The sequence below is a fragment of the Peromyscus leucopus genome, chromosome 12, assembly GCF_004664715.2.
Source record: "Peromyscus leucopus breed LL Stock chromosome 12, UCI_PerLeu_2.1, whole genome shotgun sequence".
Lineage (NCBI taxonomy): Eukaryota > Metazoa > Chordata > Mammalia > Rodentia > Cricetidae > Peromyscus > Peromyscus leucopus.
The window spans coordinates 53,303,328-53,330,116 of NC_051073.1; the positions used below are offsets into that span (position 1 = coordinate 53,303,328).

The following is a 26,789-nucleotide window of genomic DNA, read 5'->3' on the forward strand; positions in this document are numbered from 1 at the left end:
GAAATTTCCCTAATGTTTGGACCAGCTACAATGCAGGATCCCCAAGGTCCACTGAACAATTATTGACAATGGAGCTTGGAAAGCTGAATTTTAAGAAGCGCCTTAGGGTAATTATTATGTACCCTGATGGTTAAAGCCTATGAACTATGGTATAATAATGCAATACTGAAAAGGAAATATTTTCCATAGTAATTGGTTATTTTTAAAAATTAGCTTCTATACTTAATAAATACAATGATTGAAAGATAACTTGTGAACAATAAGTTTAAAAACTTATTTAAGAAAATAGTCATTTAGTCTAGGTATTATAATTATTAGTTATTAAAACAAAATATAGAAAATTTCAAGAATATCTTTAAAGGGTCTGCTGCCTCAGAGAAGTATTCTGACTAACAAATGCCACAAATTTTAATGTCCTTAATCTGTGTATTTGATATGAGTTGGATTTTATTATCTAAGAAATGCCACAAATTTTAATGTCCTTAAATTGTGTGTTTTGATGTGATTTGGGTTTTATTGTCTATCCCTTCTTTAATTACATCATTAATGGCAGCGACTATCATGAACTCATTTAACCATCACAACAACCTTATGAGAGGTGACAGGAAAGGGAACATCTACTATTACTTTTTAAAAAGTTATTAAGTCAAACTTAAGAAGTTAAGCAAATTATCCACTCCTACCTTTGTTTGTATTTTCAGTGATAAGTAAATCCATATCAAATATGTGAAATTTAAAACTTAACACTGACTTCTAAATGTTATCAATAAAATTTAAAATAGCATGAAATAATGTGTAGGTTACAAGTAGTCTATAGTTCTATAGCAATACATGCTCATCTTGTTCTTTAATTCTACTTGAATTACTTTACAGCTAATGGACAAAAAGATGGTGGTAGCCCAACCAACCAAACTAAATATTTAATAAAAAGCAAAACCTTGGAATACCCCTCAGTTTTGCCTTGCCCATATCAAATTTAACCCCATAAAAGTTTTCTCTTCTGAATCATGAGATGACAAATAGTATTTTCAACAACTAGCAATTCAACTTTTAGCTATAATAATAATTCAAAAAAACTAAGATACCAAAGGCACCAAGGTAATATAAACACAAGACCAGCCCCTCCAAAATCATCAGTTAACACCCCTTCAGCTTGACCAGACCAGTCCACTGACTTTATGCACTAGAAACTGATGTAAGAGGGTCAAGTATCTCATCCACATTAGCACTATAAATTTGTTGTGAAGCTATAATTAGAAACTGAGTGTTGTCCACAGTCAACTACAATACACACTCTAGAGTAGTTTTCTTAAGCAAAAAGAGAAAAGCCATTTTTATACCAAAGGGAAGTAGAGTTATAAAGGACGATTTGAAAAGGAGGTAAGTCAAAAGGCGTTTTTCCAAAACAGAAATGCTTTAAAATCATTTAAAACTTAGGAGGATAGTGTGTGTGAGTGTGTGTGTGTAATAAATGCAGGTCATAAACTAACCAGTACAATTATTCATGTGGACCTAAAGTAACTGACTATTCTTCATGCTATAGAAGGTTCCAGAATGACAGTTAATACAGAAACCTCATGCTCCAGCTCAGGGCTCAAACATATATATAAGCTTAGAAACAATGACAATCCAATTTGAGAAGTGGTATTAAAAGGGACACATAAAAGTTTCCATCAGAATTCAAAGGAGGAAACATCTCACTGTCTGTTATGCTGAATTTCAGTTTTAGAAGTGAAAAATCTCTCCTACTCATTGTCTTATCCATCTCTAATTCTAAGTACATCCCTCTCTGAACTCAGCATTTTAAAAGAATTTTTAATATACACTAGCATGAGAGAGGGGGAAATGCAAGATCCTAATATCTTCTTGAGGATGCGCACTTGGGGCCCTTTTCCTCCTATCAGGTTGCAAGTCCAGCTGTGATGTGAGGTTTTGTGCCCAGTCCTACTCTATCTTGTTAGGTCATGTTCCCTGGATATCCCTGGAAGGCTTGGACTTTTTGTTTTGTTTTGTTATTTGTTCTTGTTGTTGTTGTTTGTTTTTTGTTTTGGTTTTTTGTTTTGTTTTGAAGGGAAACAGAGGAGGCTTGGATCTGGGAAAAGGGGAGGTGCATTTGGGGAGGGACTGGGAGGAGTGAAGGGAGGGAATACTTCGGGTGAGATGTCATGTACGAGAGAAGAATAAAAATTTTTAAAAAAGAATTCTCAAACATACTAAAACACTTCACAAGGATTTCTGCATCAATGTAAAATCTAATTTGCAAATTTTTTTGTGAATGTCCAGTTCTTTCCTTTTCACTGGCTCATGCATTAGTTACTCTCATAGCAACGGGGACACAAGGTGGCACTGTCGTGCTGACATTCATTACAGGGCCCTTTCTAAGTGGACAAATTTGAAAGAGGCAAAAGGCTCTATTGTGGCAGTTAAAACGAGTTGTAATACTGGCCTCCTGTATCTGCCAGCATTTACAGGGGCCTAAAGAAGAGCAAATCATTTTGAATTTCATGAAAATCACATCAAGCTTTTATAGAAGACAACATATTCTCTGATGGCGTTTCCAAAATGCCATGTCTGTGTTCATAAAAATGTTCAAAGGCATACAAGTTCGGCTTTCCCAGTAGAAACTCAGAAGCGAGCTGTTTACCACGGACAAGCTGTGGACATGGACCGCCTCTCCATCTAGTGGCCAGTGGGAAAGAGTGGAGCCATAGTGGCCATGTTGCACTTCATTTAGTTAAAAACTGTCTTTTATCAAACCACCCACAGACAATTAAGTACTTTAGTCTGACAAAAAAAAAAAAAAAAAAATTGGTTTATTGCAATCACCGAATCATTAAAGAAGATCAATAATATATTGTGATATTTACTTACTACGAAAACCACCACCTCAAAATAAAAGTGCTATGCTCTCTCAGACCACATAGGCCTCTTCTATTCTTCCTTCATTACCAACCTAAACTTCCTCCATATACTTTTAACTTATAAACTAAAATATGAGCAGATAGACCTACAGATATTGCTACCTAAAACAAAATCACATTAAGACTTTAAAAATTTTAGAGAAGTTTTACCTTGTTTTACTGTCAAGGAAACTACAAAACAGAGATTGTAACCTCTCTAAAATCACAATCAGAACCAGAAACAAGGCCTCCAGATATAGCCATTTTAAATCCTTTTTTTTTTTTGCATTAATTAATGCCACCTGATTCCTGAGCAAGAGCTTTTTGTAGGAAACCATAGAATTTCTCTCAGCATACCAAGAAAAAATTAGTTTCTAAACTCTTGTTCATGTTTCATGCTCAATTAATAGAATGAATCTATTGTGTGTAAGTCCTAGACTACCTTCTTCATGTTGGTGGGTATACTGAGACTATAAGAATATAATTTTTTCCTTAAAATTCAAGAATTATTCATATCTGTTCAATATTAACAATGCAAACGACCAAATAGGCAGAATACAGGATAGAATGGCCTATTTAAAAATTAGTTTCATAAAGCCATTATGCAAAAGAAAACCTGGACCCATTGTGTGGGCCACAAAGTTTAGAAAGTGCTTTGTTGTTGTTTTATATAAGATCATTTGACTTGAAGAGGAAACACACACAAACTTAATGGATCAGTTCCCACACCTTCATTCAGCTCATGGCACTTCAGCACAGGCTTGGGAAAGGCTTTGTTAGGAAGACTTCTTACAAAAACCAATAAATCTGTTCACCAATATGAAAATCTGCTCACAACTCAAATCCAAGGATTAAAGGGCAAAAGAATCATGGCACTGAGAGGACTGCCAATGTAAGATGTTTGGACTTCTTCCATGACCTTGTCTTGATGGACCACTGGCATCTGTGCCTGATGAATGGAATGTTTACACCTATCTGATCTAGAAGGATGGAAAGGAGAGCTGCAGGAATGGGTTTAATGGGTTTTACTAAAGTTGAACACAAAGTCCTTTTCTTTCATTTACTCCTTCCACCATCACCATTACTATATTATCTCAATGGATCTTCATTTACTTTTGATCACACCTATTTCTCTCCTTTGTAGAGATGAAATGAGGAAATAAAGATCATTGCTGATATAAGAAGCCACAAAATGTTGTAAGTATTAGAGTTCTCTTTGTCCTTTCTAAAACCAAGGTGGTAAGACTATACAACCAGGAATATAAAGACACTAAGAAGTATGTACAGAAAAGGAGTATATTTACTGAATCAAGAGGAAATTTAGTGTATCTAGTATTTAAAAAGAAAACAAACTAACAAGGAATAGTGTAGAGCAGCCCAGCCTTTCCAAGAGTATTTGCCTAACTTCTATTTAGCCAACAAAAGAAAGGATATCTAGATATAGTATTTTTATTTAAAATGACAGTCATACAGTTTTCTTATGTGCATATGGGAACCAAAAAGTTATAAAAACTGAATAAGCATTCTGCTAGTTATTTTCTTTACTAATTGTTAAGTTGGCATACCTATACAAATTGAAAACACTCATATAATTTTTGTCAGTTACATTTTATTTGCTTGGAAGTTCAAACTACAAAATAAATTCACAATAATAAATCACAATTTGATTGTAAATTCATAGGATATTTTAAAGAAAAACTAAAACAAAAACCCATAGTAATCTAATAAAAAGAAAAACTAAAGCCTTCTAACTGTTAAAACTTACATAACAAATTTTATGGTTTCAAAAAAAAGTGAGTTTGTTAAGGGCAAAATAATACTATACGTAATTTATAATTATTCCCCTTTGTACCTTTATAGTTTCAATTTATTGAGTATTGTTTTATCCTTCAAAAACTCCAAATTCTACTATATATAAATGTATTTTTAATATAACTCCTCACATTAGTAGTTTAATATAAGAAGTTTTCAAATAAAATCTTGATACTTAACTGTGTAATGTGAAATATGAACATTAAATTCATCATATATAGAGACACAGAAGTCTTCAATGACAAAGTTATTTCTAATATCAAAAAAGCAAACAGCATATAATAATCAGCATCCTTTTAATCAGCTTCAAAGAAAAGCGTGGATATTCCGAATTACTCAGAATTCGTTTGGTTTCCATCTGACAACTATATGAACTGATCAACTGTCCTTGCTCCTTTCCTCCATTCTCTTACTTGGAAGTCAGTAGCTAAGTTTGTCTGGGTGCTTATGTAAGAGTCTCATTGCTTAAGAGAACTACAAAACACCCGGCTGGAGTTTTAGTTAAGTGTCAAAAGATTCCAGAAAGGCAAAAGTTCCACGTCCTCAAGCAGATTACTTTCAAGTGAACTGCAGAATCACCAAAGAGCTTGATCCTGGAGAAGAAAGGTTATGAAGCCAAAGTCAAGGATAATTTTCCCTCAGCTGAGTGCACAACCAGCTGGGCACAGTCCATGACTGTGTGACTGTAGGAAGGGGCAGAGTCACAGAAAGTCCCACTTCTTGTAAACCCCTAAATGCTGCTTTGAACACCTGCTGTGGTGGATTCCACAGGCAGGACCATAAGAACAGGTAGGTGGCACTATTTCTTCTTAAAGCCTCAGAAATTTGCCTCTACTGTTTCTAAAACAGCTCAAAAATATTCTTGGTACATTAAATAAATATAATAGATATCAATAATGATATATAAATACAGGACATGTATGTAACAGACCACCAAGAAGTCATACATTTTCTAGAATTTGTAGAATATGAATGTAGTCTTTAGATTTCTGTCACAAATAAAAAGCACTTTGCTAATTAAGTGATTACATAAAAGTACCAAAATGTCTTATATAAAATGAAAAAGAAAAAAGAAAGGCCTTGGCCTCTAAGCAAAGGACAGATTGCTTAGTTATTATAACTATGATACTAGCACATGAAGAGGCAGACAGAAAAACAAGATTAAGAATTCTGAAAGTTGATGGGGTCAAGAGCCAACCAAAACTAAGTATGGACAAAAAAGCTGTAAGGAAACCTGCTACTTTGTAAGCTGTTTTAAAATTATTTTTCTTAAATAGGGGGGTAAAATCCACTTGCAAGTACCCCTTCCACAACTGACAGTACACACAGCCACTACTGTAGGATAACCTGTTTCTTTGTGATACCCAATTTCTAAAATTTGCTTGTACCTTATACGGCCAATAAGTGAAAATAGTCAGATTTTCTCTTAAGTACTATGTGACTTACACTAGCTTAGCTCCTTACCAGTGTAAAAAGTTGGAATGGGCTTCTTTAATACAAATTTTAAAAAATACCCCCAAAACAAAAAAAAAAAAAAAAAACATAATTTGTATATTTTTAAGTAACTCCAAGATAGGGCAGCTCTAATGCCCATTATCAACCACTACTCTCAAGAGGCCACCCTTGCAGCTGAAGAAGGCTGGGGACTAGCAGCATTCAAAGAATGTCAACAACAGACCTCCCTTTGCCAGAAAAGATCAGTGAGCACAGGAGCCAGATGCTGCTTCCACACACCTTGCCAGACCTCAGAGCAACACGTTGCTCAGGGCCTGAATTTGGCTTCCTTGAGACAGCATAACCAGTCACTACTCAGGGTTGGGCAAGTCCACGAACACATCCACCAATAATTTCTATATTTATAGAAGACCAGAACATGTGTAGATAATCACACAATTGGTTATTTATATAGTGCCAGATTTTATGAATACAGGAATTTGTTAATTAGCACAAGGACTAATCATTAAAATTCAAAAATAGATAAATAAACAGAAATGCCATTTATTTGTTAACATTTCAGGGAGAAAGTATGCAGCTGCTTTCCTTTTGACTAATATAGGCTTCTGCAGAAAAAAAAACATGAAGGAAAAGTATCTGTGATTTTTGAAACCCTTTTGAGTATGATGCAGGAAATCACACATAGTCTTTCTATTAAAAATAATCATAGTGATTCGCCCTTCAGTTAAAAAAAATAAAAAGTTTAAACTGGCATGTGCTTAGCATTTGAATCATACTGTTTGGCATTCCACTGTTTGGGTGCTTTTCAAAGAGCCAAAGCTGATTTTCATCGGATAGGAGTTAAAAAGCACACACACGTCACTCAATACCAAATTGTTTTAGCTACAGGGCATGGCAAAGCATGAAATAACTGCTTTAAAGCACTTCCTCATGTGGGTGTGTTAGATAACTGTCTGCTCCAACATTCAAATGAAACACACTGTGACCTGACCAAGGCTTTAGGACCTAAACAGGAAGATGAGCCCACCCAAACCAACAAGGCTAGTTAATGAATTTTTCTGGCACTCGATAGCCCTCCTGTGACGCAAGCCTTTCAGCTTTCCAAATCCCTGTGCAGCAGAGGGCACTGGCTTTAAGTTTACTTATGCACATTTTACAATGTCCTGCAGTATTTAGATTGTGACAGTTCCTCCCAGAAAAGGACAAGATTATTTTTCATACTAAAAATATTTTCAATTTACTGAAGGCAACCAAGAATTATAATGCAAAAGAAAACAAACTCTAAAAATTAAAACCACCACAGAAATGACTAAAATTTTCCTTTTCCATTTTCTTTTGAGAGTTGCTGCATTTGATGTTTACTTGTGGGTAATGTAAAAACACAATGTGAAATATTTAGATTATATCAGCAATGCATCTCTGATTCTTTGATCTATATAAATATGAATTATGTACATAAATGTACGGTAACATTTCCATAAATACACATTCACATTAAAACGACTGATCAAAAGATACATGAAAGATTTCTTTTGTTTAAAAGAGCATTTTAGATAATTCTCTCAGTGATAATACCAAAAATAACAGGTGTATAGGACAGACACACTTCTGACCTATTAGTCCTGAAACAAATTCTTGGATCAGAGTCTGAAATGAGAAAAAAAAAAAACTATTCAAACCCCCAATTATTATGCACAATGTTAACACACACTTCCTAAAGATTCCTCCTAAACTTTCCTTGGACCTTTGAGGAAAACAACCTCTGGATGGGCCTGACTAAATGTACTTCAGGTTTGTACTGCTCTTGGTCAAAGCTGCCTTTCCAGCTGAAAAGACAGTGGAGAAAATAACTAAATTAAAAGTCTCAGTATAAATTTTTTAAAAGAAGAGGGGAAAAAGACTTTTAGTGGCAAAAGTTCACTACCATCCTGTAATAATGGATTTTTAATAAACATTTTACTAGGTTTAAACCTTGAGAATGTGTTGAGGAGTCTGCTGCAGTGTCCCAGGTGGGTTAAGAATATTGCTTTATGGACTTCTTTGTGTTGTCAGAGAGGCCTAATGGAATTAACGGGGGAAAGTCTGCCACTTATAGTAAATAAATAATGTATTACAAAAAGGTGATTGTGATTACCAAAGATCTCCACAGATCAGCATCCATTTCCTATTATCGCTCGTGTATTTTCTGAAAATATTTATGTGTCTCTGTGTCTGACTTAATTTTTATCAGATGAATAAAAGTTTTACTTTCGTACAAACCCAAATAAGTCTATTTAAAAGTATTCTTCAAAAGGATCTTATCTAACTACTCCTTAGAATTTTAAAAAACACTTTTCTAGAAAATTCCTCAACAATGAAAGCTAGTTTGAAACATAAGTTTTTTCCCACGATGAGAAGAAAAAGAAAGAAAAAGAAAAAGAGTACCTCAAATACATGTTTACAATAACAAATACACTATTTATGGTCTCAAAATGTTAAGGGAATACTTACAGTTGTTGCACAAAATGGCCTGATACACTCCATAGCTTCCACTTTGTTTAAAAAAAAAAGCCAGCCCCCACTACTCCCTCCCCAAGCATAAATAAACAGTAACAAACTAAAAGGAAACTGTTCCAGAATAAAAACTGCTTGTTAAGAAAGTTTGTATTCTTACTAACCACAGTAATATCAGTATAAATGCAGCAATCCATCTGTAAAATAAAAAGTTAGAAAATAGCCCCAATTCCTTTCAAAATATAGCCCCCTACTGCACTAATTCTACACATGTAATAGCAAAAAATAGTTACTTGATTCTTTCCCACCTTTGGGGGCTACCCCTCACCTTATGTCTAATGTCATCAAATAAATATGCTGGCTCAAAGCATGCAACCTGCTTCAAGGATCTCAACTGTAAATATGGACTTTAAACTTCAATGTAAAACAAAGAACAAGAGTCTCACTTTGGTTGTACCCACACTGGCACTGCAGCTAAACTCACTGGCAAATAACTAACAAAATCCAGTTAGCAATAAATAAGGACAACATGATATATAGACAGACAGATGGAACTGCATAAACAGACAAGAACAGCAAAGAGACAAACATACGGAGGAGTTTGTTTTAAAAGAGTGAAAGACTCTGATTTACTTGGTACTTTAGTAAGAAAAATAGCTTTGTTTGTAATTATTTTTAAACTAATAAAACTGAATCACAAGGTCACACCCTGAAATAATTAAGAAAATTAGTAAAGGGTAGGCCTCCTATAGATGTTCCAAATTTTAAGCTAGCATTAGCTCTGTCAAATTTAAATACAGAAATTAAAATTCAAGAAAGCAAGCATAAAAGCACTGTGGACTGAATAAGATGATAAATACAGGGGGACTGAGGAGGCAGGGTTGTTTTTATGAAAGTTGTCTGCCCCTACCTTCTTCCCCAGCGCTGAGTTTCTCTTCTCATAATCGGTGTCTCCCTGGAAGTACAGTGTGAGTGGTAATGACTGCCTGCCTCCCTAATGAGTCCATTTTCCTGCTCTTGATGTTGTGTATATACACACACTGCAACCTACCTTACAAACCACAGAGACGGGAAGAGAGAGAGAGAGCAAGAGAGAGGGAGGGGAAGGGGGGCAGAGAGAGAGAGAGAGAAAGACAGAGACAGAGCAAGCAAGCCAGTGAGAGAGAAAGAGGAGAGAGAAAGAAAAACAGAAAGAAACAGAGAGAGAGAAAGGCACAGACAAAGCCCTCCTACCAGACAGCAGACAGCCCTCCTTCCCCTATCCAGCAAAATGCAACTCGTCTAATGCAGCAACAGGTTCAGTATTGCCAGACTAACAGAGTGAAAAAGGTATATTCTCTATAGCATTGCTGCTTGGAAATAAACAGTTTAAAGCAGCTGGCTCCACCTTCTTTATTTATGCTCCATTATGAGCAATGTATTGTTTCAGCTCTGGCACACAGTACGTGTGTAATTATCATAAATACATTTTTTGCATATTAGCAGGAAATAGGGAATTGCATAGCTTATTTGTGCAATCTTTCAAATTTATTTTTTAATGTGAGAAAAATGTCAACAAATCTGCTCTGACAAAAGCCTAGTAATGATTTTAAAGTCAGAGCAGTCTTAAAAGAGGCTGTAAGAAACAGACTCCATACAATAGGAAAACTGATCTCAGACAAAACTGATAACTGCAAAGAAGAAATCACTGTTCAGTAAATAAACCAAACCATACACCAAATTGAAGACAAGAACAGAATTAGGTTCAATTAACTTGCTAATAGATTAGTGCCCTAGAAGAAAGTAGACTGGTTTCTTGTTTGAAGCATCCAGCTACACAAACACCACAATGCAATGTAGTCTGTAAGAACAGGTGCAATGTATACAATACATAGTATACTAGAGAAATAAACCCACTAGGAGTTCAAGCAGGACAAGGTTCCATGTAATATGGATCTGAAACTATGGTAAATAACCCTTGATCTTTTATTAGAAATAAAAACTAAAACTGGCGTTTTTAAATAAACCTTTCTTGAAAGAAAAAAAAATGGAACTATTTATCCTATATCTTTAACCAAATTTCCACACACAGTAGCTCCAGGAAGATAGTTCTAACTATATTATTAATCCCACCAAGTAGACCCCATATCATTTGCCAACTCCCAGATGCCTTTTCTAAAATGGCAACATATTTTCAGCTGTAGAATGACTAACATCAGAAAACAGGACTGGCTGCAAGTCACTCTTATTATCCCTTATTTTTTTCAAAACAAGTCCTGAATTCACTATACCATACCTGAGTACTGTATCTGTGTAGACACCCATCTTCCTTAATACTGTTCTATACCATTTGACTGTGTCATTTGTATGCATTTAAACACAATAAAATATAGTAAATATTTCTAAAGGAATTCACACACAAAAAAAAAAGAAAAATAAAAGAGTGCATCTGACTTATTCCAATCTTATATTTGGGAACCCATGATCTTAAATATATTAGCTATAAAACCATCCTTTTATGTGGCTTAGTGTATACTGTGCTTCAAAATTCAGAACGTATTTCAATACATAATAAGAACAATCTTACTGAGCTGGGTGGGAGATATGTTGATCAGTTGGCAAAGTGTTTGCCTACATACACAAAAGGCCTGGGTTCAAACCCAGCACTTCCTAAAACTGGGCATAGTGTTTTATACTTATAATCCCACATTTAAAGGAGGTGGAGACAGATGAAGCAGAAGTTAATTAATGATCATTCTTAGCAACATATCAAATTCAAAGTCATCCTATATATTAGCACACATCTTGTCACTTGCTGCTCTACCTGGTAATTCCATGTTTATCATAAAGCTACAATATAATCAACATAGTGTGGCTTTGGCAAAATAAATAAATAAATAAATAACATATCAATAGTTTTAAAAAGTAAGAAGGTCAAAAATAGATCCACATGAACTTAGACAACTAATCTTTAACAAAATTAAAAATGGAACAAAAAAAGTCTTTTCAACACAATGCAGGAACAACACAACATGAAAAAAGAGAACCTAGACACAGACCCTAAATGCTTTGAAAATATCTGTAAAATGCAAAACCCTAAGACTCCAAAAATATAGGAAAAAATTTTAAGTAAAATACCAATGGTGTTCCAAGAAAAAAAAAATAAAATAAACTTCATTAAAATTACCATTTTTCCTCTGTGACGACAGATACAGAAAAGATAGCAGTAATACAAGCCATGAAAGGCTAGGAAATATTTGCAGAAGACAAATCTTGTCATAGACAATTACCTAAAATATGAAATGTTGTCTTAAGCGCAACAGGAAACCAAGCAATGGAATTAAAAATTGGGCAAAGAGCTTAACAGACAACTCATTGAAGAGGAAAAACAAGACAAAAAAGCAAATGAAAATATGCACATCATATGTCTTCAAAGAAGTGCAAAGCAAAACAAGAAGATATCACCACACACTCCTTAGAATGGCCAAAACCCAAAACACTGACAATACCAAATGCTGGTGGGGATGTGGAGCAACCAGAACTCTGAATTCATTCACTGATGGAAACAACAGAAAGTAGTACAACTACTTGACAGTTTCTTGCAAATATATTTTTAAAATCCTCAATAACACTGTTGCTCTACAGGAGTTATAGTCATAGTTTCCCAAACTTACAAATAATCAAGATGTTCTTTATTAAATGAATGGAAAAACAATCTGTGATATATCGAGACAATAGAATGTTTTCCAGAGCTAAAAAGAACAAAGCCATGCAGAGATATGGAGGAAATTTAAATGTTATTACCAAGTAAAAGAAGCTAATGTGAAAAGGTTATAATTTACATGTTTCCCACTATATGACATCCTAGAAAAGACAAATTATAAATGATAGTGGGGGAAAAAAAGCAATAGTTCCAGGGGTTCCGATGAAGATGGGATGAATAAATGAAACACGAGGACTTTTCAGGGTTTGAAATTATTCTCAATATTATCTAAAAGTGACCAGACAGATGTGATAATACTTTTGTTAAAACCAATAAGATGTGTAATATCAAGGGTGATAAATGTACAGACTGGATTTTGAGTGCTAATAACCAGACAAAGTGAATTATTATAACAAATGCAGTACTCTGTTAAAGCACATGATTGATAAGGAGAGGGTACTAATGTAAGCATGGAGGTAAAGGGCACATGGGAAATCTCATAGCTTCCCTTCAACGTTCTACAAGCCTAAGAGTCCTTCAAAAAATAATAAAAACTATTTGGAATAGAGAGATGACTCAGCAGTTAAGAGTGTGTACTGCCTTTGTCAAGGACCAGAATTCAGTCCCCAGCACCCATATCAGACAGTCCACAACTGCCTATTAACTCTACCTCCAGAGAGATCCTGTGCCCCTGGCCTCTCCACAGGTTCCAGAGCTCACATGCGCTTACACCACACACAAACATATACATGATTAAAAATAAAAACAAAGTCTATTATTTATCAAATATAAAAAGTATTTCTTCTGGAGCCGGTATAATGATTCAATTCATAATAGACACTTGAAAGTGCAAGCTTGAAAACCTGCGTTCAATTATTAGAACCCACAGTAGGAGAATCAACTCCCAAAAGTTGTCCTCTGACTTCCAAACACATGCTGTCATACACACAACAGCATCACACACACACACACACACACACACACACACACACACACAAATAACAAAATAAAAATATTGTTTTCTGGGCACAGAATTACTGCTAATTTTTGCATATCCTGAGAAGTCATGTAACTATCCACAGTTCAGGTTTCTTCATCTAATGAAAATTAAATTTAAGGGAAATAATTGAATCTGAAAATATAACAATTATTTTGATAGCCAGTGCTTAAGTGCTCACTATGTATAAGGAAATGTTTTAAGTTATTTTCATTTATTAACTCATTAGATCTTAATAATGACCCTATTAGGTAAGAACTGTTTTTAGGCCATACTTTCAAGATGAAAAAACAAGAAGATTAAGTAATTGCCTGAGATCACACTATTTAGTGGTAATGGGATTTGAATCTAGCCTATCTGATTTAGATCTCATGGCTTAATTCCTATACTTCAATGTCCCAAATATTTTGTGGGTTAAATTCAATTCATCATGCTTCACTTATCAATACAACACAGAAAAAAATTCAGTAACTGGAGTCCTCAATACATCTGGTTTATGGGTAGAGCAACTCTAAAATATCCTGTCTGGTATTCTTGAATATTGTGCAATGATGGCTCAGTGGATAAAGTGCTTGCACATATGTGAGAACCTGAGCTCGAATCTACAGAACCCAAGTCAATTTTGTAATCCCAGTGTTCCTAATGTGAGATGAGAGGTGGGGATAGGAGAATCCCTTAGAAGCTCACAAGCCTGCTAGCCTCATATATACAGCAGCAAATGAGGCCTTGCCTCAAACAAGGTGGAAGACAAACATCCAAGATTATCCTGAGTGGCACCCTTCACACTGGCACAGCAAGCACATGCCCCTCACACACCATACATGTATATACACACATACATCATACACCAAAAAAGAAAGTTGTGTATTCTAAACAGCATATACTTCAAAATTGTGCAATCAAGTATTTCATGGATTAAATAAATACATACAGTACAATAAAACATCCTCAACATTATGTAGCCTAAGGTAATGAAAATGCAAGACTCAATTGTAAGAAATTTGAAGAGAACAATGAATAAATAAAAGTATGTGATTTCATAAAATCTGTTTTTAACTGTGAATTGTCTGGGTATATTCTAAATATTCATACTTGTGACTTACTCTTAAATAAAGTACTTACCCTTGTTCTGATCTTTATACATTAATTAAACATATATTGTCTGCTTACTATGTACTGGAGATGACAAGATTTTAAAATATGACACACTGTGCTTGCCCTTGAAGACTTCACAGAACAGTAGGGAATGGGCATGTAAACAATCTAGTTAACACAATCAAATAACATTGGCTAAAGGTGATATTTTATATAACAGTGCCTTAAACCCCCCAATAAGCTAAACACAAGACCATAAATATCTAAATTTAAAATATGGCTTATGAAAGTATATGTATACATACATGAAGAGGAGTAGGTTCTGAGATTAGAAATAGAGTTTGTTTTCATAAAGTGTGATCTATACACACTATATATAGCTTATAATTTATAACTCAAAATGTCTAGTGAATTCTTTAAGTAACAGTATCTGTACATAAATGACTGTGAAAATCAGTGGTAAATATTGCTCTAAAGTATGAAATTCCATTGTTTTTAGTTACCATACATCTTGGTCAGAATTATCTTGATAAATAACCACTTCAAACAATGTGCAGGTTTTTTAATTCTCAAAATCAAAGAAAGCTAATTTCAAAGGTATTTACCAATATCCCAAGTCATACTTTTCCTGAGTTTCCTTCTCAGTCATCATGAACATTTTTATATTACACATTTAACAGGAAAAAATGTGGGGTGTTCCCAAGGATACCTTTATTATGAAGAGGAGGAGGAAGAAAAGAAGGAAATTAAGAGTCATTATGCAGAAATGGAAAGTTTCAGAAGCTTGGGTAAAAGGGTAGAAAAGCCATGTTTAGGATCAGCCAGACAAAATAGTTAATTGTTATACTAAACAGAAGACATTGTCATTGAAGCCACCAGCATTAAGCTAATTCTACGTGTCCTAGTAGATAATAATTCTTAATTTTGGTAATTTGACTAAATTTGTATACCATTATTCCCAAGAAAAATGAAAAGAGACTGTTGATAAATCACAGTTTTCTAATACTGCCGAGTAGTATAATCTTTTTATGAGAAGAAAAATAGCTAATTTCGATTATAATCAACAAATATTTAAGTTTAAAACTAAAGGCATAGAGTATGTAACTTGGAATATCTCTCTTATGGCTAGTTGTAGCACTAGAGGATATTATATGCCTCTCTCCTACATGGAGACTGAAACTATACACATAGGAGATCACTTATTCAGTTCTCTGGTCTGGCACCTGGCAGTGCAACTGACACATAGTTGAACAAAAATTCAGTTTTCTTGAAAGAGTGCATGAACACATGAATGCTGCTGCGGTAGTTTGAATGTAACCAGCCTCCATAAGCTCACAGGGAATGGCACTATTGGGAGGTATGGCCTAGTTGAAGGAAGTGTGTCACTGTGGAGGTGGGCTTTGAGGTCTCACATACGCCCAAGCCATGCCAGTATCTCAGGTCACTTCTTGTTGCCTGCACAAGATGTAGAACTCTCAGCTACCTCTCCAACACCATGTCTGTCTGCACGCCACCATGTCCCACCATGATAATAATGGGTTGAGCCTCTGAACTGTAAGCCACCCATTTAAATGTTCTCCTTTATAAGAGTTGCCATGGCCATGGTGTCTCTTGACAGCAACAGAAATCCTAACTAAAATAAATGCTTAAACAAAGCAAAAAGACATAAGTTTCACAAATAATAGTCCATTAAAGACAGTAACAAATTTGAGTTATAAGGATGACATAAACAACCTGTAAGTACTACTTTTTAAATTTACTAATTCACATATTAAAGTATCCTTATTTTAAAAGCATGTGGACAAATAGACAAAAAAACACTGAATAAAAAAGATATTGTCCTCTAATATATTTTTAAATATTTGTTTACAATTATTAATGTGTATGTTCATATACTGTATCTGTCTGCCTGTCTGTCCCACACATGTGCCACAGTATGTTGATGTGAAGGTCAAAGGACAACTTGAGGAGGTAGGTTCTCTTCCATCATGTGGATTCTGTCATTGAACATAGGTTGTCGGGCTTGGGAGCAGGTGTCTTAACCTACTCAGCCTTCTCCTGGCCCACTAGCAGACTGTAAATGACATCACTTAAGAAGAAAACTCAACCTGCATTTGCAATTGGCTTATCTATTATTTCTTTTCTTCATGCATAAAAAATGTTCCAGAAGTCTGAAGTTAGTCTCTTTATAGGAATGGAACAATCGTACATGAGAAAAACATCTTGATAAGTTAAAAGGGTTAGGGTACACCGTCTTGTGGGGTTAAACTGTGCAAGGTTAAAAAAAAAGAAAGAAAGAAAAGAAGCAGTTAAATTGTGCAAGGTAAAAAAAAAGAAAGAAAGAAAAGAAGCAACAATCTGAAGGTAGGAAATAGATAAAAGGGGGAAAAAGAGTGGAGAATAGAAGGAAAGAACAAGCAATAAGAAATTCCCTCCATGAAGGTGGATTTTTTTTGCTCAGGAGTGAAACCTAATCTAGAATTCTAAGAGTACTTTTGCAATGTAAATGTTTTCCTTCTCTGCAAACTTCTGGCAAAGTTTGGATGGTGTCTATAGTCTTATATGGTAGTGTAATGAAAACCAAAAGAATCAAAGAAGTAGTCAATTCCCACACTCACTCACATACTAAAAGCTTTGCAATATGGACACTTTCCCTCAAGACTTCCAGGAGTAACTACTGGAATGAACAATGGCTAGGAAATAGTAAATCTTGAGTAGAGGAAATCAAAAGTACCTTTAATGTAGAATGACTCACGGATGAAAATGAGTCAATCTACCTTTTCCAAATACAGGACAGCTCAGCCCATGGGGGACAATAACTACAGAGGTTAACACCGAATTACAAGATCATTATACCATTAATGCTGTTAATACCTTATACATTTACTTCAAATGATATGGCTATCTTCGGAAAATGAAGGGAATAAAGTACCTTTATTACAAAAATCAATAAATGCTGACCCAATATAATAAAAAACATACTAAAGTCATTTGCAATACTTTCTCCCTAGGTCTAGAAAAATGTTTCAAGACATATGAACTGAGTGAACTCTTCCTGCTTCCTACTCAGTCCTCCCTGCTGAGCAATCTAGGACAAAGCTAGCCGCTAGCAGATCTATAAAGTGTTTAACACATATGTAACATTCATGTGAACAGTAGATATTAAGTATGTCAGAAACATACTAAATATACCAGAAAAGTATAGCAGTACATTTTCTAGGAAAAATTAAAGCCACATAAAAACATGAAAGGCATCTTAACTCAATGGTTTCTGATATACACTTAGAAGGATAGCCTAGAGGAAAGTTACCTTTTAGAATAAATGTTATCATTGTTGCATGCTGTTCACTTGTAACTAGTGTTACAAATACTATCTCATTCAATCTCCCCAAGAGCATTATAAGAAAGTAATATCTATGTCTCCATCTTATAGGAAGAAAATAAAGTCTCAAAGACACATACCTAATAAGTAACATAGGTCAAGCCTGACAATAACCTAAATGAAAATGGAAGAAAGGAAGGAGGGAGGGAAGAGAGGAAATGAGGAAGGGGGAGGGGAGGGAAAAAGGGAGGGAAGGAGGGAGAGGAGAGAGGGAGAGAGGAAGAGAGGGAGGAGGGAGGAGAGGGAGGAGAGGGAGGGAGGAGAGAGAGAGAGAGAGAGAGAGAGAGAGAGAGAGAGAGAGAGAGAGAGAGAGAGAGAGAGAGAGAGAGAATATTGATTTGTATTAAAAGGGCTTGACAAAATTACTCGAAAAATACTTATCTTGTATATGTTTAAGGAAAAGCTTACTAAATTTCTCAAAGTGAAACTTAAAGAAAGCATGATGAAAAGTAGCATTTTTAAAAGAAAAAGTTTCAAAGGGCTGGAGAGATAGTTCAGTGGTCAAGAGCACTGGCTGCAATTCCAGAGGATCCAGGTCCAATTCCCAGCACTCACATGGTGGCTCACAACTGTCATTTGTAACTCTGGTTACAGGGAATCTGATGCCATTTTCTGGCCTAGAAGAGCACCAGGCACACATGTAATTCACAGACAAATACTAAGCAAAACATACACAAACATAAAATAAGCAAATTTTAAAATACATAAATTTCCAAAGACTGGAATTAAAGCTTAGTGGTACAGAGCTTGACCACAATGCATAAGGCCCTAGGTTCCTTATCAAGAACAGAAATAGAAAGATAATAACAGATGACAGATGATAGATAGACAGACAGACAGACAGATAGATACTTTCAAAGCAAACATACCATAAGCCAATTTTTAGAGTTTGAAAAAGCAGTGACAACCTATCTAAAGATTATGAAGCCAGTTATTAATACAGTCAGCATGAAAGCAACCTGCTAAGTCCTCTGAAGTAACTGGCCATTGTAACAATCCAAATTGATTAAAAAAAAAAAAAAAAAAGCAGTATCTGCTGTTATTGTTTGTGCAACAAAATTCAGTCAATTCTGACACTTATGAATTTATAGTTCACAATCTTTTAAAATTAGTAAATACGAAGTTTTATAAAACAATCTAGAAGGTTTTGATCATCATTAACAACAAATGCAGAATAGTAAATTATCATATATTCAGAACACATGTCAAATATTTTTACATAATTCTCATCAAATAAAAACTTGAAATTACACTAAGTTAAACTTAATTATTCTGGGAATCCAAAATTATCATTTTCTTAGTTTTAAGTAGTCTGTCAATAATGTCTCAGTTAAGAGTATTCTGAACAAAACAAATTCTATGACATGCTGAATATCCCTAAATTTAGACGTACCATTAATTTAAATAAGATGCAAGATTCTAATTTGAACTGGTAACATTTTACCACTTAGTTGAACTTTCCACATTGCAAAGAATACTCCCAACAACTTTAATCTTGAGCAAAATAACACAAAGTAAATGTCTAGGCACTGAAACAAGCAGTGTTAGCAGTCAATAAAAAGGAAAATAACAGTTGTGGTGGCACATGCCTTTAATCCCAGCACTCGGGAGGCAGAGGCAGGCTGATCTCTGTGAGTTCAAGGCCAGCCTAATCTACAGTGCGAAGTCCAGGATAGGTTCCAAAGCTATACAGAGAAACCCTATCTCCAAAAACCAAAAAAAAAGAAAAGAAAAGAGAAAAGAAGAGAAGAGAAGAGAAGAGAAGAGAAGAGAAGAGAAGAGAAGAGAAGAGAAGAGAAGGAGGGAGAGGGAGAGAGAGAGAGAGAGAGAGAGAGAGAGAGAGGAAAGGAAGGAAGGAAGGAAGGAAGGAAGGAAGGAAGGAAGGAAGGAAGGAAGGAAGGAAGACTACTGCTGGTTATGAAATTTGGAATCACTATGATAGGAGCCATGAAAGAAAGAAACAAGGGAATGAAGAGAAAAATAAAAAAAAAAAAAAAGAAACAAAGCAAGTAAGCAAGCATCATTATGAAGTTAATTTTATAAACTTAATGATCTGGGACTCTAGAGCATGCCTCCTATGATGTCATATATAAAGGTATAAAATAGTAATAAACAGCAAATAAATAGTAATAAACATGTTAACATCTTAATGAGTCTCACATGGCTTTTGCCTAACAAACTCAAAATTCCTATTCAAGTATCTCTCCATCAATAAATGTCACTGTTTCAGCACTTCACTCAACAACTAATTGGTGCTTTAGCAGTTTAATCAGGTGTTTACAATAATATAGTAGCCATTATAAAACATTAGATATTATTTACCTAATGTAATTTAAATGTTTTTTTTCCATTTGCTGCTTTTTAGCTATTGCTACTGTTACCTTTCTTATTTTATTCATTCATTCATTCATTCATTTATTTATTTATTTATTTATTTATTTATTTATTTATAGTTTTAGTGAGCATGCACGTATGCACATGCATGCTCAAATACCACAGTGAACATGTAGCGGTAAGAGGACAACTTGTGGGAATCAATTCTCTTTCCACCATGTTGAGTACCAGAAAATGAACTCATGTGGCCAGGCTCAGCAGCAAGTACCTTTACCTATTGGGCAATCTTGCCAGCTTTTAATGTTACCTTAATAAATATATTAAAATATCAGTTTTCAGCTGTTTGAGTGATAGTCAAAATGTTTACAGCTGATAAGTCATGGGCAATATGTACAGCTGGTAAGTCAGGCTAGTAAGAAATGTTACTATGACTATGACCAATGAAACTGTTGTTGGATGTAAGTAAATATAGGTTGTAATACCATTATGTATTTCATGAATATCAACTCTAGCTTCCAGTAACAAACCAAAATCCATTTTTAAAATAAAGTGACAAAAACTGAATTAATATGTAATTTTACCAGTGAGTTTACCTCTCCTATACTCTGGGGCAATTAATTCTCCAATTTTTAAAACAGTACCCCCTACCAGTAAAATTAGTTTGAACTCCTGGTTCTTACCTAAAATTATATTAAGTTTCTTTCATTCTTGTTACATATTTTCTACTAAATTTTAAAGTTTGGATTTAAAAATAAAAGCCATCACACCATATCTTTGACAGAGCACTGTGTATGCTAATGGCTCACATTCATTTGCTAAAATTATTTGCCTATGAATGGATGAGTCTGATTTCCCTCACATGCTTACTATGGTGGAACTTGAAAACTACAATTCCCAGAATGCTTTGCAAGAATGAGCCTTGCTGGCATAATATTAATGAGAAAGGTTTTTGTTTTTGTTTTTTTCTCATTTGTGTTTTGGCCTTGGCAGCCTCAACAATGGTGCTTGAGCAGCCTCTAATATGGAGCTTTTAGGAGCTGGCTTTCAGGGCTGCTAGTGATGGCAACAATGGGACTAGAACAGCGGCACTCCCAAATAAGTAACTGCAAAGTCCAGCAACCTGGACAATTCCCAGAAAGAACTCTGGGGTTCTAGGCTCTTCGCACTCACTAGGGGTGCAGTTGCTGCTCAGAAACAGAACCTGTAAACTCTGGGTAGCTAGATCCTTATCTTGCTTTAGCTGCAGAAGGTCAATGCTAAAGAAGATTGCCACCCTTCCCCTCCCTCCCCCCCCCCACTAGGTTTTTTGTTTTTGTTTTTGTTTTTTCTCATTTAACCTGGAGCTCACTGATTCTGTGAGGCTGGCTGTCTTCACGTTTGACAGGTCCACCTGCTCACCTCCCTAGCTGTCCTGCCCAGGTTCTTACATGAGTGCTGAAGAGCCAAACTGGTGGGCAGCAACCTTGCAGCACTCACTCTACCCACTAAGCCATCTCCTCATCTCTCCCACAGACTAGCAATTGAATTCAATACTCGATGTTCCTCCACTCCGAGTTATTTAAATTAGCCTAATGGCATTGATAGAAGTCCACACCCAAGTATACTCAGTTATTGATCAATATTACAAACTATTAAATACTACCATATTCTATACATTATAGGTTAACAATAGGCAGTTATAAGCACTTAAATGAAAAACTGAGTAACATTACAGATTTTTAAATTTTATCAATATTGTTAAAACATTCTCCTTCACTGAAAACAATAAAAAAGAAATCTGACTAAATAAAAACGTGCCATTCATTCCATCTTGGCTTAGTTCTACATGTTGTGAGACAGTCATTAGAAAAGATGGTATCATGTGACACTAACTGTAATGGTTGGCATTAGAGAGATTGCAGAGAAAGTCTGACAAACCAGCGACCGAATGGAGGAAGAGTGAGTGGCTTCCGCTGTGCTCCCTCTTCACAAGGCTGGTTTCCAAGCACAGCCACCTAGTGTAGTAAATATGTGTTGAATAGAGCTGGGGAAGTACTACCGTTTCCTGATGTCAGTGATTCTTATGAGATGTATTTCAGAGTTTTTAAACATTAAAAACTGCATTTGCAAGACCTTAAATTGAGTTATAAATTATGTCCCAAATTTATAAAAATATGCAGATGCATTTTATACAGTTTTTAATATACACAGTAACTACTTTTACAAGTATATTGGTTTTGGCAACAAAATCTCATAATAATAAAGTAATTATAATCATTCAATATGAAATGCTGTCTCTATACCATGATTCTTTCAAATATTAATTACATTAATACTAATTCATTTTTAAAATTCTTTTTAACAATATACTTTTAAAAAATGTGTTTATTCCTTAAATGTATGAATGACAGGCCAGTAGAGACATTCCAAACAGTCAGTCAGTCAACATAGAACATTTGTCATACCGTGAAAGACAACTGCATAATAAGTTTAGGATTGTTTCCGGACTGTTCTGCCACTGAGGAACTGATGTGTCTGGAGCTGTGCAACTGAAACTCAGGGACAGTTCCGCATCTTTCTACAAAGTTTCACAATGATTCTATTAAATATGATTGTATCTCCACACTTGGTGATGTATTTTCTTCTATATTTAAAGCTTTAATTAAAAAAAACAAATTAACCATATTTATGGCATCCTATAGCACTTAAACTTTTCCAGTATCTTTGCAAAAATAGCTTGTCTACAAATCAATCAATTCAGATGTCATGCTGTAACCTAACCCAGAAACAATTTTTCTACTTGCCAAACAAACCTCTCCAACATATTAATTGTCTGAATTCCCTTATAAATTTCCCAGAATGCACTGTTTTACTGACTTGAATGCACTTTTCTGCTTGGTGGCCTTCAGCAGTTAACACTACAGTTACTTTTAAGATACACAGTTCTCATTCTTACTAAAAGTGAATCCAGCAAATACCATCAGCTCACGTGTTACAGACACTAGTACTTCCAACTACAGAGTTAGCCTTCTATACTGTATAATTTGTTAAAAATCCACATATTAAAAAAATGTTCTCTATGCATCTTGTAACAGCATCTGCTGACAAAATGTGATGTAGCTTGTTGTCATACTATTTTCTACACATTATTTCTGCCACATTTGCTCTTAAGAACAATGTTTCAAGAGAACATTTGGTTTTCACTATTAAATTTTAAATGGTTGATGCACACATCAATTCAGCAGCTGTGGATGCCTGCAAAGTACCTGCACAATATCAAGACAGTTAAATTTTCAGCACAAATAGGGAAGTGACTCCCCAGGCCCCACCCCAGCTGAAGAGTTATTGGCAGTTGACTCATGCTAAGGAAGAGAGAAACAATTTTCTTTGGAGGTGTGGCTGTTGGTAGATTGCTCTTCGCACAGTGAATAGCCCTATGCCCATGTACATGTGGTCAGTGTTAATGGGACTCAAGGGGTTAATAGCAATACTAATAAACAAGGAACATGAAATTGGAAGGGAGGCAAGTTGGTGAGTTCTGAAAGGAACTGGAGGCTGGTAGCTGGGGTAGGGAAGAGTAAATATATTCTACACATATGGAAAATTTGAGCTAAATAAAAACTATTGTTTTAAAATGTTAAATAGTCCAGTATCATGTGTAGCTTGTGATTTGAATACTTAATGTTATTAACATTATTATTATTAATTGTTTTTTTTGTTTTTTGTTTTTGGTTTTTTTTGTTTGTTTGTTTTTGTTTTTGTTTTTGTTTTTGTTTTTTTTTTTTTTGTGTGTGTGTGTGTAAGCATATGTGCCATGCAGTGTAGGGGGCAGATCAAAGAACAATTTTCAAGAGTCAGGGTTCTTCCCTTACAGATGGTTCTGGGGATCAGATCAAAAGGCTCACATGGCAATTGCTTTTTCCTACTGAGCCATCCAGTCTTCCTTGGATACTTAGATGTTAATGCTACCCATGAGATGATAGTCCATCATCAGAAAAAAGAAAAAACCTCAAGGTACACAATAACTTGAAATTCATTTGTTGTGATGGCTAATATAAATCTACATTTCAAAGAAACTTGTTGATCATTAATCAGGTTGACCTATTGCCAAATATTATTAAATTATTTTTAATTTATAATATAACTGACAGTGTTCATAAGTCTATGCTAAGATACTCTTTTTTCAAATGTGGTTGAATTATCAGTATTATCTTTATTGTGATTTTCAGTCAGTTAACGTTTTGTAAGAATTGGTGCAGTTAAAGCTAGGTAATACAATGAATCAAAGTAAAAAATTAAATAAAATCAAATAAAAATGATCAGTTCTAGTCTCAAACAAATAAATTCCTATGCCCCAATCAGGATTATTTATATAATTTACTATGCATATAACATAGACTGACAGATTCTATACTGCATATTAAATATTAATAAACTTTAACCTCTTAGGTTCTTACAAATAATAATACACATAAAAGTTTTGATATATTTTCAAAGTCAACTACATCACCTTGCATGTTTCCTTAGGGTACATGAAATCCAGTTTTTAGAACACATTCTCAAACGTCTTAAGCACCAATTTGAATAATACGTATTATTATATGCAGCCAAAAGCAAGCTACGTAACCATGACACAGAACACATCTATAAAATGAGGATAAGAATAGCTATATCAGGGCTGTACTAAAGACTACATTCAATTGATAATGAGTTAATATGTGTTGTAAGCACACAGAGTACAAGACATTTAAAGAAACAGTTTACTAACTCCTGAGGATAGTGTTGACAAAGAACATTTGTGAAAACTACAAGGAAATAGAGATTGAAATGGATACATAAAGGCCACTTGTTGAATATTACAAGGAAATAGATTAACTGTATAAAATTTAAGAGTGTATTAGGGCAAATGGAGTCGGTTGTTTCCATGACCATGCCATTCACAAAACTTGAAGGCTCCTGGAGGAAAAGCCATGTTGCTGTGACTACCGTGTCTTAACAAATTACAACGTTTTGCAGGCACTGTGTTCTCAATCATTGTTAAAGTGTTAGGTGCAGCTATATGGGTACTACTATAACTTACTATTTATGGGTGCTACTATAACTTGCTGTATTATCTACAAAAATTACAGCAACTCCATTATTGACAGGAGTAAGCAATTAACTACACAGACATCACAAAATATGTCACTGTTTTTATCTGTAGTCTATTATATCTCTGCAGGAAGAGGTAACATTCTCCAGACCTTTTGAAAATGCAGCATCCCATGGCTATTTATACAACTTGCAATGTGCCTTTACTCAGACCTCAGATAAGAAACGTTTCCATGGTGGCTTTTACTGAGATATTTTCTGTATAAAGTAGGGAATTAGTCAATTGACCTGAAATAAATTGCTTATTCTAAAAAAATAAAAAAAATCAAATGAAACATACTATGAAGTCTACCATCTGTTTCACTAAAATTAAAGTTTTAATTTTATGTGGAATTATTTTACTTTTGAGATGCATTGTAAGCCAGTAATACTCTTCATAGCACTCCCTTTCAGATAAGAAACCTGGGGTGGGGAAAACCTAGCTTGTGATATGTAATATTTAGTTATGTGATCGTATCTGATAGCTCATGTTTTCCATCTGACTCATGACGCTTTCATAAGGAAAAGGTAGGCAGATCAACATGGAATGTTCAGAAAGAAACAGGAAGAATAATAAGTGCGAGGCATGATGGTATCTGACTGAGAATCTGAAAGATTAGCTTTCATCATTGCCATGATTATTCAGGTGCATATACTCCATCCTCAGATACATGGGAAGCAGAGTAAATCTGCAAAAACAAAAGGGTCATTCAAGTCAAACAAGCCCGGATTTGACTCAAGCATCCACACTTGCTAGTCGTGAATAAACAAGTTACCATTTTCTTTGAATCTTGGTTCCTTCATAGTACTAGATGTTCTCAACCACAAACTGTTCTCAATACACCAACTATTCAATCCATGACAAAGTCATTAAATAATAATCTTTATTCTTCCTGATGCAGAAATTCCCAAATTTTACTATATTATAGACTTCTTCTAACTAGTAATAACATATCAATACTTTGTCTTTCACGTAAGTTTTGAAAGTTCTCCCCAGAACTATTATAGTTATGTGTGAGCTGGGCATGGTGCCACATACCTGTCATCCCAGCATTTGGGAAGTGGGAACAGAAGGACCAAGAGTTCAATGCCAGGGCTTCATGTAGCCTGAGCTACATCCCCATCTCAAGAGCCAAACAAAGCTAAAACAAAAATCTTAAAACAACCTTTTAACTTAATTCTCACTAACATCTGTGAAGTTATTTGCCACTATTTATTTTTATTTTATTTTATGTGTATGGGTACTTGTCTACATACATCTGTGTGCCAATTCCCTGGTGATTATGGAGGCCTGAAGAGGGCATCAGATCCCCCTGGAACCAGAGTTCTAAATGGTTGGGAGCTGCTATATGGGAACTAAGAATCTAACCTGAGTCCTCTGGAAGTGCTGCCAGAACTCTTAACCACTGAGTCGTGACTCTAATCTCCATAATTTTTATGAAAGAATTTAACTTAGTGAGAAAACAATTTTTATGAGATCTTCCAAATAAAAAGTTACAGTGCCTGGATGGCCAGGAACCAGAGGCTGGA

General features: G+C 34.9%; 1 protein-coding gene across 6 annotated transcripts in view; it reads right to left on the reverse strand.

The window, feature by feature from the left end:
- Zbtb20 (zinc finger and BTB domain containing 20) overlaps window positions 1-26,789 on the reverse strand; it is a 747,261-nt gene that overhangs the window by 700,891 nt on the left and 19,581 nt on the right. For 5 of the 6 annotated variants that reach the window (XM_028872130.1, XM_028872128.1, XM_028872129.1 and 2 more), the window contains exon 1: window positions 9,571-9,803. The exons of the other annotated variant lie outside the window; for it this stretch is intronic. The gene's annotated coding sequence lies outside the window, so the exon portion shown is untranslated. Of the gene's footprint in view, window positions 1-9,570; window positions 9,804-26,789 lie in introns of those variants that run through there. 6 annotated transcript variants of the gene reach the window in all.